The sequence below is a fragment of the Canis aureus genome, chromosome 12 (assembly GCF_053574225.1).
Source record: "Canis aureus isolate CA01 chromosome 12, VMU_Caureus_v.1.0, whole genome shotgun sequence".
Lineage (NCBI taxonomy): Eukaryota > Metazoa > Chordata > Mammalia > Carnivora > Canidae > Canis > Canis aureus.
Window position 1 is genome coordinate 18341732 of NC_135622.1, and position 13917 is coordinate 18355648.

The 13917-nt window shown below is 34.4% G+C and overlaps 1 protein-coding gene and 1 pseudogene across 3 annotated transcripts in view; one reads left to right on the top strand and one right to left on the bottom strand.

The window, feature by feature from the left end:
- The window catches only part of LRRTM4 (leucine rich repeat transmembrane neuronal 4), a 698247-nt gene that overhangs the window by 409594 nt on the left and 274736 nt on the right, over positions 1–13917 (bottom strand). The gene's annotated exons all lie outside the window — the stretch shown is intronic.
- The window catches only part of LOC144281363 (large ribosomal subunit protein uL10 pseudogene), a 30701-nt pseudogene continuing 17543 nt past the window's right edge, over positions 760–13917 (top strand).

Here is a 13917-nt window from a genome sequence, read left to right on the forward strand (position 1 = left end):
CTGTCTCCCTTTCTGATATTTCCACCCATTTATTCTCCCTTCCCTTCTATTCCCTTTCACTATTATTTATATTCCCCAAATGAATGAGAACATACACTGTTTGTCCTTTTCCGATTGACTTACTTCACTCAGCATAATACCCTCCAGTTCCATCCACGTTGATGCAAATGGTGGGTATTTGTCATTTCTAATGACTGAGTAATATTCCATTGTATACATAGACCACATCTTCTTTATCCATTCATCTTTCGATGGACACCGAGGCTCCTTCCACAGTTTGGCTATTGTGGGCATTGCTGCTAGAAACATTGGGGTGCAGGTGTCCCGGTGTTTCATTGCATCTGTATCTTTGGCATAAATCCCCAGCAGTGCAATTGCCGGGTCGTAGGGCAGGTCTATTTTTAACTCTTTGAGGAACCTCCACACAGTTTTCCAGAGTGGCTGCACCAGTTCACATTCCCACCAACAGTGTAAGAGGGTTCCCTTTTCTCCGCATCCTCTCCAACATTTGTGGTTTCTTGCCTTGTTAATTTTCCCCATTCTCACTGGTGTGAGGTGGTAGCTCATTGTGGTTTTGATTTGTATTTCCCTGATGGCAAGTGATGCAGAGCATTAAGAAACTAATTTTAAACTTAAAGACACACATAGACCGAGAGTAGAGGGATGGAAAAAGACATTTCAAGCAAATGACAACCAAAACAAACAAACAGAATTGAAAATGTTGTCCTAGATGCAAATTGCAGCAGAGATGTGAAACAGATGCTCTTGAAGCTTGTAGAACTCCAGTCAAGGAACTGGGGTAGAGTCCATGCAACTTCAACATACAGAGAAGCAACACCAGAAAATGATCCTAACTATTTTATGAATGAACCAACATTTTATACCTCTGATGGTGTTCCTTTCACCGTGGCTGATACAGATTACCAAGAGAAATATCAAGAGTTACTTGAAAGAGAAGACTTTTTTCCAGATTATGAAGAAAATGGGACAGATTTATCAGGGGCTGGTGATCCATACTTGGATGATATTGATGATGAGATGGACCCAGAGATAGAAGAAGCTTATGAAAAGTTTTGTTTGGAATCAGAGCGTAAGCGAAAACAGTAAAGCTAAATTTCAACGTACCAGTTTTATAAAGCAGTTTAAGTTATGGTGATTTAGCAGAACACAGGAAAATGTCACACTTATACCAAATTAAGGATGTTGAGTTATGTTACTAATGTATGCAACTTTAATTTTGTTTAACACTATCTGTCAAAATAAACTTTATTCCCTATAACTTAAAAAAAAAAAACCCAGGAGTTACTATACTTAAATAAGACAAAATAGACTTTAAACTGGTTAAAAGAGACAAAGAAAGTCATTAAAGAATGATAAAGAGATCAGAGAACCAAGAAAATATAACACACAAATGCATGAGCCCAACATTAGAAAAACTAAATATATAAAGAAAAAAACAGACATAAAAGGAGAAATTAATAGTATACAATTGGGGAATTTAATACCCCATTATTAACAATGAATAGATTATCCAGCCAGAGCACCAATAAGGAGACAGTAGATTTTAACAGCACTATAGACTAAAAAGACCTAAGAGTCACATACAGAACATTCTATTTATTCTTTTTTTTATTTTTATTTATTTATGATAGTCACAGAGAGAGAGAGAGAGGCAGAGACACAGGCAGAGGAAGAAGCAGGCTCCATGCACCGGGAGCCCGATGTGGGATTCGATCCCGGGTCTCCAGGATCGCGCCCTGGGCCAAAGGCAGGCGCCAAACCACTGCGCCACCCAGGGATCCCTATTTATTCTTTTCAAATGCACATGGAGTATTGTCTAGGATAGACTATATGTTAAGCCAAAGCAAGTCTTAGCAAATTCAAGAAGACAGAAATCATACCAGATATCTCCTCTGGCCACAATGGCATGAAATTAGAAATCAATAACAAAAAAACTGGAAATTCCATGAATGCATGTAAATTAAACAACAGTATTCTAAACAACTTATTGGTCAGAAGAGAAATTAAAGGGGAAACAAAAAAGTTTCTTGAGATAAAACAAAATGAAAACACAATATACCAGAACTTTTCGGGTATGGCATAAGCAGCTCTAAGAATGAAGTTCATAGCAATAAACATCTATGTTAAAAAGCAAGAAAGATACCAAATCAACAACTTATCTCAAAGCCTTAAGGAACTAGAAAAAGAAGAAGAAATTGAGCTCAAAATTAATAAATATAAATAAAATAGAGAACAGAAAAACAATAGAAAAGATTAACAAAACTAATAGTTGATTCTTTGAAAACAGAAATAAAATTTACAAAGCCTTAGCTATCCTGACCAAAGGAGAAGAGAAATGACCCAAATCAATAAAATTATAAATGAAAAAAGAAACATTACAACTGATACTACAGAAATTGAAAGGACCATAATATCATAAGAGGGTACTATGAACAACTATATGCAAACAAACTGGACAACCTAGAAAAAATGAAAAAATTCCTAGAAACATAAAACTTAGCAAGACTTAATCACAAAGAAATTAAAAATCGAGATAGACCAATAACTAGTAAGAAGATTGAATCAATAATTAATAATCAAAAATCTCCCACTAAAGAGAAGAAAAGTCCCAGACCAAATGTCTTCATGGGTGAATTTTACTAAACATTTAAAAAATTCTTAACATCAGGGCAACAGTTGATTACCAATCTACTGTCCAACAGTTGATTTCAGTTCAGGTCATGATCTCAGGGTCATGAGCTCAAGTTCTGTGTTGGGCTCCATGCTGGGCATGGCATTTACTTATGGTGATTCTCCCTCTGCCCACCCTCCCTGTACACAGCACTCTCTCCCTCTCAAAAACAAAACAAAACAAAACAAAACAAAAAAGGTGGTTTATGTATACAATGGAATATTCCTCAGCCATTAGAAATGACAAATACCCACCATTTGCTTCAACGTGGATGGAACTGGAGGGTATTATGCTGAGTGAAATAAGTCAATCAGAGAAGGACAAACATCATATGTTCTCATTCATTTGGGGAATATAAATAATAGTGAAAGGGAATAGAAGGGAAGGGAGAAGAAATTGGTAGGAAATATCAGAAAGGGAGACAGAACATAAAGACTCCTAACTCTGGGAAATGAACTAGGGGTGGTTGAAGGCAAGGAGGGCGGGGGTGGGGGGTGAATGGGTGACGGGCACTGAGGGAGGCACTTGACGGGATGAGCACTGGGTGTTATTCTGTATGTTGGCAAATTGAACACCAATAAAAAATAAATTTATTATTAAAAAAAAAAAACCTTAACATCGATTTTTCTCAAACTCTTCCAAAAAATCAAAGAGGAGGGAACACTCCCAAGCTCACTTTACAAGGCCAGCATTATTCTTATACCCAAACCAGAGAAGGTATAGGCCAATATCCCTAATGAATATAGATACAAAAATTCTCAGTGAAATACTAGCAAACAGAACTCAATATCACATTAAAACAATCATATGTCATGACCAAGTGGGAATTACTCTGGGATGTAAGGATGGTTGACATATGCAAATCAATGTGATCTATCACACTAATAGAATGAAAGGGAAAAAATCACAATTACCTCAATAGATGCAGAAAAAGCATCTTATAAAATTTAACAGTCATTCATAATAATAATAAAAAAACCTCAGTTAGCAGGTACAGAAGAAACATATATAACCATTCTAAAGGTCATATATGACAAGCCAACAGCTAACATCATACTCAATGGTGAAAGGTTGAAAGCTTTTCCTCTAAGATCAGAAAAAGGACAAGGGTATCCACTCTCACACTCCTACCCAACATAGTACTTAGAAGTCCTAGCTAGAGCAATGAGGCAAGAAAAGCAAGAAATGGTATCAGAACTGGAAAGGAAGAAGTAAAATTGTCTCTATCTACAGATAACATGATTTTATATACATAAAATCCCAACACAACCAAAAACTGTTAGATCTAATCAATGAATTCAGTAAAGTTGCAGGATACAAAATTAATATACAAAATTCATAGTTTTTGTATACTAACAATGAGTTGTCTGAAAAAAACAATTGAATCGGATGTTTAGAAAGTAATATATTCTAGGTTGATTATTTAACAAAATATTAATAGTTATAGTGATAATAACATTGATACAGAAGAGTTTCTGTGAAAATGTAAATACATTTTGGGATTTATAGAACTATTACTAAATTAATACCAAGGTTCATATTACTTTTATGTAATCCTGATGATTAACTCGTGAAATCAGTATGTGTATTCCTATTGTACAGATGAGAAAAAGCATACCTTCTTACATCAATTAACTAATGAATTATAGCACTACAGACAGTCCCTGACTTATAATGTTTCAACTTACAGTTTTCAAGATTTATGATGGTGTGAAAGTAGTATGTATTCAGTTGAAATAGTACTTTGAATTTTGATCTTTTCCTGGACTACCAATATGGAATGTGATACTTCTCATGATGGGAAGCTACAGCAAGCCATAGTTCCCAGTCATCCATGCAAGCATGAGGGTACACAACTGATACATTTACAGTCATTAATATTCATATGGTCATTCTGTTTTTCACTTTCAGTACAATTATTCAATAAATTAAATAAATAAATCTCAAGTGAGACAATCAACAATTGATTATAAAATGGGTTCTGTGTGAGATGATTTTCCCTCCTGTAAGCTAATGTAAGTGTTCTGAGTGTGCTTAGGGTAGGTTACACTTAATGATGATGTTTGGTAGGTTAGATGTATTAAATACATTTTTGACTTATGATATTTTCAACTTAAAATGGATTTATCAGGACATAACCCATCCCCCCCATTAGTCAAGGAAGGTCTGTACTTTGAGAACAGATTTGTTACTCTATTTAAGAGTATCTGCTCCTTACTATATACCACACTGTGCCTGATACAAAAATTCTAAGGTGGTTGGTATATACATCACATGTAATTTACTTCTGGTACAACTCTTTATACAATCTTTTTCTTGGTTAAAAGAAATGTATTTATTTTGTGCACATTCTCTTTGAGAATAAAAAGAAATAAAACATTTTACTATGAGCTATAGTTTCCATGCAAACAACTTATTTCTTTGTACTCACTGATTACATAATGAACTTCATCGTACTTAATTAAAAATACAGAATATATACTATTTGAAGATTTTTATCTGTCAGAACTTAATTTCAAGGTTGCAAATTGATCTACTAATCAAAGTTAATTGTTCTGAATTAGGAGCATAGCAACTCTCATCAACACCAGTTAAGACCTGCAAATGATATCAGGAAATAAAAGATGGTAGGTGATTCTGTTAAAAATGACATTCTTAAATAGAATTTTCATTTTATTTTAAATACTGTCAATAACAACTTTAACTTGCAAATTAGGGACATGTTCTCTTCTCAAACACCCGGAGAACACTGCCAACCTGACATCTAGGACATGGGGTTGTTATTAAGAACAGATGAATTAACATATACATATTATATATACAGTACATAGAAGAGTGCCTTTCACATAATACACTTTCAATAATATTAGCTGCTATTATTATACTGTACCATAATTTGAAAGCAGGCCCTAGATTATTTTCTTATAGAAAAAGAAAAGAAAGAGTTCTTTATGAGTTATCTTTATCAGTGGGTACTAAAATCTGTAACAGGGCAGCCTGGGTGGCTCAGCGGTTTAGCGCTGCCTTCAGCCCAGGGCCTGATCCTGGGGACCTGGGGTTAAGTCCCATGTCAGGCTCCCTGCATGGAGCCTGCTTCTCCCTCTGCCTGTGTCTCTGCCTCTCTCCCTCTCTCTGTGTCTCTCATGAATAAATAAAATAAAATCTTTTAAAAATAAAATAAAATCTGTAACATCCAACCTCAGTACTCTTAGAACCCATATGGGACTAGTGGGATAGGTTGATAGTCTCCACTTCTTTTATTTGCCAGCTAGCTTCAGTTCAGGTATGTGAGAGAGATTTGAGGATATTTGGAAAGGTGTAATAGATCCGTTGTTTCATGGAACTCCATCGAAAGAAAAGTGCTTTACTTCATCTATTCTGTAGTAGGGTAGATAAAGAAGAGGTATGAAATGAATATGGTACCAAAATGTCAATCATTCAGCTCCTGCAATAAAAGGCTATGTACTGAATTTTAGAGGAAACTGAAATGTAGGAACTCAGTACAATATCATGCTATGTTAAAACATTGATTATGGCATTTAAAAAATGTTAAATATCATGTCAAGTGTTCACACACACACACGCACACACACACACACACATCCCCCCTGTGGGATGACCAAGGTTTCCTATTGAGTTTATACACTGAGTCAAAGCAAAAGTCTCACTTTTTCCAGTAAAAAAAAAAAAAAAGTCATTAAATTTTGCCTTAAGAGTTAATGATCTGAAAAAAAAAAAGAGTTAATGATCTGATGTGAAGGCAATATCAACATAGCAATGTGTGGGTAACATAATGAAAACAGGGATCTATAAAAAATGCATAGGACAAAGTGGTAGCTTGAGAATTAAAGAGACTGTGTTTATGTCCTAACTATGACTATTATTTACTGATTGTCTTTGGTTGTCATTTAGATTCATTTTTTTTTTATAGTAGGGATGATAACATTTCCTTGTGTATTAGTATTATTGCATGATATATTGTATATATTGCTCAGTTCCATGCCAGATGTACAGCAGGTTCATAAATGAGGTGATTGTTTCTTTATTAGTTTATGTCTTCAGTGCAATGATAATTATTCTGTACAACCGTGGTTATCAACTGAAGCTTCTCTAAATTGGTTCCAAAATGGCAAATTTCAATAGAAAAATATCTATGAGAAGATTTAACTTACTCAGTTCATGGTTATTCATACCACACGCAATGATTGTTTAAACACTCCCTTAAGTACTATATATAAAAGATATCTTTATAAAATATAGAGAGAGAGGTATAAAAGAGAGGTAAGTGGCAAAATTACTAATATCTTATACAAGTCTTTTTTTAACCTTTGCTAACTCTCTGGTGTGGACAGTCATCTCCAGCCATCTGCTACTCTATTCCCTGCAAAAAGTATCTATTTATAATTCTAACAGAATATATTCCTTTCTTGAATTAAACAGATGTTGTGGTATTTGGCATCCTAAAGAAGCAGTCTCAGGTTTATTCGAGGGTGACAGTTTTCTGTGAGGTATCCTCATAATCTTTAATTAAATAATTCAGAGTCTGCTTTATTTGGATTAAAAATAATAAAATTCCTATATAGTTTGTCTTCTGTTATACCTAGTAACTTTTCAAAAGTCTCTTTTTAGTAAGCTGATAAGGACTATCTATATATTTCAGATGGGGATTAAAGTAATTTTGCATGGCTACTAGTTGATCAATTAACATAAGCAAACCTTATGTTGTAACAATAAAATGCCTTCATTTTAATGATATGAGCTTTAGAACTTCAACCACTGTTAGTTCTATATTATAAGAAGAAGTTATAAGAAGCATATTTTAAGTAGGAAAATGCTAGGAAAGAAGAAAGCAAGAAAAAGTGAATGCAGAAGAAGGTTTTGAAGGAAATTAGTTCAGAGGAAAAGCAGTCACCCTTAAAACCTGTGGCCTTCATAAGTAGAAAGGTGTTTTAGATGCTTCATTAATGAGAAGAGTAGCTTGGCCTAAAATACACGTCAAAGTTATGTGGTACAATTGGACATTTCTATGCCCAGATGCCTCACTTGCCTTTAAGAAAATGTCATGGGCTAATTAGGAGGTAGTCTAACACTATATCTTTACAGGATAGAATTATGACCTATTTTTTTCTGTAACTATTCTTGGTATCTCCTCATTAAACACAAATTGGCTTATTCTATCATACTTAGAGCACAAACGAATCGAAGCCTTACTTTTGGGGTAAAACTGATGCTTTGTGCCTATCATTCTCATTTGAAGCGTCTGTGTGGCATTTTTTGTTGTTGTTCATCATTGTAGAGAACTGTTTCAGAACTGGCTAAATATCCAGACTTTCGCTTCTTTTAAAGTTTAATTGAACTTTGACCTGTCAAGTTTCTTTGGAATGACTAATTTTAATTGCCACTATTGAACAATGTCAATTATAGTAAAACCTCTTAGATTTGTATTGTTCATGCAGTCTTCATTAGTGAAAAACTTGAAATAATGGGTAAATCTTTATAAATATTATTTTCCTTAGAATTATTAATGCTAATGCCAGCATCAGCAAGTTATTGATCAACTATAAGATCTTCCTCACATACTGTTTGATCCCTGTTCTTATTTCCTGCCATGCTGCCTGTGGGATGCTGGAGCTTGTATAAGAATAAAGTGGAGGAGCTCTGACTCCTTGTAGAAAAGCTGAGGACTGTGATACCTTGAAAGGCCTTCTGACAGCAATACAACTAGGACTTGGATAAACAAGAAAACATTATATGTAAAGCATGTCTGGGATTTCAAAGAGATAATGGAAATCTTCCTGGAAAAATAGTGAGGTGATACCATTGCCAGAATATGAAACGGAAAACTGTGGTGGACCTGGTTTGCAAAGGAATCCCAGATATTTAAAGATAAGTGAGAGTTTATAATTTTTTTGTGCATAGAGTAACTTGAAGGCAAGGTTAATAAAGTGATTTTTAGAAGAAATAATAATGGGGAAGAAATAATAATGGGAAATATATGATATATTTGTAAATAGTGGCTTTACTTAAAATTTCTCCCTTGTACATAGCTTGTTCACCTAAGATATAAACCTGAGTCCTCTAAATCTGTGTTTTCTATTTGAGAAGCTAAAATGTGACATAAGCCTTGTTAAAGCAGGCATGTTTCAGATATTTCAAACTTACCTGTGCATCAGGATCATTGATGACTTTTTGAAAAACCAGAATGGAGGGAGCATCCTAGGCCAATGAATCAGGGTTTCCTGAGATAGTTCAGGACTGGTAGCCAGGCATGACTGCTCTCTTTCAAAAAATTTTTCAAGTGGCTTTGATATTACCAACCATTTTGTCTTTCTTGCTTTAAATATTTTATTTATTTATTTATTTGAGTGAGAGTGAGCACGAAGTCTCTGAGTCTCTCAGAGACAGAGAGGGAGAAGCAGACTCCACACTGATCAGGGACCCCAATATGGGGATTGATCCTAAAACCCTGAGATCATGACATGAGCCAAAGGTAGATGCTTAACCAACTGAGCCACCCAGGTGCCCCCTATTTTATCTTTCTGTTGAGAGTTTTGTTTAATCTGCTTATTTTAGGCACTAGAATTTTGAGGACAACCTATTAGACATAAACATCTGCCTGGTTTATGTATCATTAACACTTAATTTTAATTGAGAATGACTTGAGCTACTCATAGAATGAACTACATATATTTATTGGCCATTAATTTGAAGATAATTTGCAGATAATATAAATTATATTTCTAAAATTGAGTTCAAATTACTCCTTACTTAAACTAGAGCTAGAAGTGCCAAGACAAACATGACTGTATGTTTTTTGGGGTCATGTTTCTGCTCCACTTACTGTTCTGTTATAGTGTTGTATGTCCCACCATACCTATTTTGAGATGTTTCTTTCCTTTGAGCACTTTTATGCAAGTTAAAGGTAAATTATAATGCTTTTTATTGGCAGCAACAAAAAATTAATAACTTTAACATAGTCTTCACCAATCTCATTTTCATATACCAATCTGCTTTATTCTCAATTATTAATGATGGCTTGGAACATACATATCTTATATACCTTAATTCCCAAATAAATACAGTGAGAGTATCATTACATTAGAGACTGTGTCTTCCCTGTTGGCTACCATACTCACTACATAGCACCCAACACATGACAGAAGCTAAATAAATGTTAATTAGATAAAACCAACTCTGTTTTTCCTAAGAAAAAAACCCATTATGCTCCCCTAGAGCATAGAAATATAGAAGGTCCATTTATGTTCATATCCCAAATTAAAATGCATAAGCACATAGTTCTATCATTAGTATTTGTTTTCTATCATCTAATACTTCTGCTGAATTTTATTACAGATAGGATGATATGTATCTTGCAAGGGCCTGAGATAATTCCTCGCACTTAGGAGTTATTGAAAAAAAAGTATGTGAAATGTTACAAAATTTTCTAAAAAATCAAATAAATAAAATTCATTTGTTGAACTTAATAAGCAAAACATTTGTTCTCAGATACAGATTTTCTTCTCAAGGCAAACATATATTCTCTAAAACTGTCTTTTGACATACTTGGAATCCCTAAAGAGGAACACAATTACAGAGGCACCAGGGGAGAATGTACTAATACCTCAGTCATTTTAGGAGGCTGATGGATTCCAGAGTCTGTACACCTGCCTTTAGGATCCTAACTAAATCCTCCTCTTCAACATCAATCCCTCTTACCCTGTGCTCCAGCTCATATGTTCCCTGTGTTGCCTTATACTTTACTGCATGGAAAGTGAAGGAATTAATATTCTCCATCAACAGCTATTCCCAGCCACATCTAGGGCCAGGCTGAGATTGGGTTAATAGTACTGCCAGCTGGTTTTCTAGTTCTCATTGCTAGTTGTTATCTGCCTTCCTAGAGGAATGGCAGCATCACTTTTCCTGTCCCCATCCCCACCCCAGTTTTTTTTTTTTTTTAGAGTTAGGAGCAATCTGTTGTATGAATTTAATGTACAGCCTCCAAGAAACAAAAGAAAAGAAAATTGCACTTATATGAATTTCCAAATTGTCATAGCTCACACTCAATGTTTATTTTATTTTAATATTATTGCCAAGTGGTTTTTGCCGAGTGGAATAAATTTAGCACTAATGAGCACATTTTGAAAGTTTAAAAACATAATTTAATAAATGATTCGATGTAATTTCTACAAAAAAAAGGACCCTAACATGCCAAGGAGTCATTGAGCAGGAGGGAAACCATGAGGAAACAATGGAACAAAAAATAAATAAGTAAAAGCAACTGTGATTTTTACATTAGCAATTACTCAAATAGTCTTGTTTCTTTCTCACATCCCAAAGAAAGTGTTGTACAATGATAAAAGTCAATTTAATTATAAAAATGCTCCAGAACAGGGTGCCTTGGGTGGCTCAGTCAGTTAAGTTCTGCCTTTGGCTCAGGTCATGATCCCAGAGTCCTGGGATTGAGTCCCACATCAGGCTTCCTGCTCCACAAGGAATCTGCCTCTCTTTCTCTCAAATAAATAAATAAAATCTTGACACACACACACACAAAAGTGCTCCAGAGTAGTTTCTGTTTTTTTTTTTTTAAGGATTTTATTTATTTATTCATGAGACACACACACACACACACACCACACACACACAGAGGCAGAGAAACAGGAATAGGGAGAAGCAGGATGCCCGCAAGGAGCCCGATGTGGGACTGGATCCGGTGTGCCGGGATCACGAACTGAGCCAAAGGCAGACCGCTCAACCGCTGAGCAACCCCGTTGTCCTTCCAGAGTAGTTTCTTGATGAAATTAACCTAACAGAGCCTGGCACACAGTAGGGCTTACATGTTTTTCCTTTCAAATCTATATTTCCCATTTGTTTTATAATTTTAATTAAAGAGTATATAATATGGTCTGACAAGTAAATTTTACAGTTAAATTTATGAATTAGTTACCAAATAATTGCTGTCTTTTAAAGTAAAATTATTTCAGAACAAGAATTGTTTAAAGGAACATATTTTCTAGGCTTTAATAACTTCCTAACCTCCATATTTTCACTCTTTTTTAAAAAGATTTTATTTATTCATTTGAGATATACATGTGTGTGTGGAAAGAGATAGATAGAGAGAGAGAGAGAGAGAGAGAGAGAGAGAGGCAGCAGACAGGGACAGAGAGAGACAGAGAGAGCTCGCACGAGGGGAGAGGTGGAGGTAGAGGGGGAAGCAAACTTCCTGCTGAGCAGGGAGCAGGACATGGAGGTTCGATCCCAGGACCTGGAGATCATGACCTGAGCCAAAGGCAGATGCTTAACTATCTGAGTCACACAGGCGTCCCCATGTTTTCACTATTGCTCTTCTATGGAATATTCTCCAAACAGCAGCAGGAGAGCCAGAGTTTTAAGTAGTGGATTGATGTCACCTTGCTATATTAGTATCATTAGTCTCATGGGTCTCCACTGAATACCTCAAGTACACCTCTGCTCAAAGTTTTTGCACTAGATTTTCTTTCTGCCTGGAATACTATTTTCCTAAATAGATGAATGGTACTTTATTTTCTTCAAATCTCTGCTCACAGATCACCTTATCAGTATTGTCTTTTAGAAAATTTCTTATATAAAATATCACATCCCCTACAATAACTTTTTATCTACTCATTTTGCTTTATATTTCTTCATTGCATTTACCACCACTGTGTATATTGTATCTGTCTGTCTTCCCCAGAAAAATATACACTACTGAAGAGTAAGGCTATTTTATTCTTGTCATCTCTCTAATTTTTCAGTGCCAAGGTCTCTGCTTGGTAGCTCACAAAAGTCACTCCTTTTGGAGTTTTCAGTAATTTCTATAAATTTAGTTTCAAACCAGAAAATTTTAATATAAAAAATTGCACTCTTTGCATTCATTCAACAAATACACTGGGCAATCACGTCATTAAATATTAATCTATCATTATTAATTATTCAATGCTAATAAATTATTCACAAAATATACTTTTAAACTCACATAAATATAAAAGAGTGTTGGGAATATAATGTAAATACAGTTGGGAATACACATATAAATAAGACACCATTGTTCTTTTTTAAAACTATATAAATCAGTAAGCATCATCAGAGAAGAAAAATGATATAAAGAGAACAGTCTAGAAATGTTCCAAAGAGGGAAATAATCTCTAGAGGGGCAAAGGACAGTTATATAAAGCTTTGTTTCATAGCTAGCAATTGGACTAGTCTATATAATTTAAACAAAAAATCTGAATAAAAACAGAAATTCCATCCTGTGCTAATCATGTGATCTTTGAGATTTTTCTCCTTAAACTTTTATTGATGTTTTGTTTTAAACTGATTCTTAACCTCTGATGAGTTTCTTCATCTATACAATGGAGTATTTTGCACATATTAAATGAGAAAAATGTTTGTAAAGCATATAACCTAGTCCCTGGCACTGAGTAAGTTCTCAATTATTATTATAATAGTAAGGATAATATAGACTAAATGAATAACATGAATGATGTAATATAGCCAGAGAATGACAGGATTTGTCTTTAATATCTTTTTAAAAGATACAGCTATTACGTTAATAATAAGGAAAAATAACACAAGCTATTATTAAAAAGTAGATAAAATAGTTTCTAGTTTCTATTTTGTAGTGGTCATTTTTTAATATGACCATTATACTTTATAGTTCTTACACCATTTTGCAAAAGATCTCCAATTGATGCAGATAGTGTTGCCAGATTTAACAAATAAAAAAACAAGATTCCCAATTAAATTTGAATTTCAGATGAGGAAAAAATTATTTTCTATATATGTCCCAAATTTACATAAAACATGCTTATTCTTAAATTTTGTTTTTGTTAACAGAACTTCAAACTTAATGGGGATGCCTAATGGTATCCCTAAATAAAATTCCTATTTTATTTCTTTAAACTTAAACAGTGGTATGCTGATAAACAGACTCATCGAACACACACACACACACACACACACACACACAGGCCTTAAATGCTGTTTGCCAAGTTCATCTATTGAGCTGATAGTGGCCAGTTCTTCTATACCACTGAAAGGAATCCAGAAAACTAGAAGGAGTTTTAGAAGTCAAATTAGGATATATTTAATATAGAGAATAGGGATCTGTAAACTACGGCCTGTGGGCTAAATCTTGCCCATGGCCTTTTATGGTACAACCTTCATGTAAGGGATGGGTTTTATTTTTTTTTTAATTGTATAATTTATAA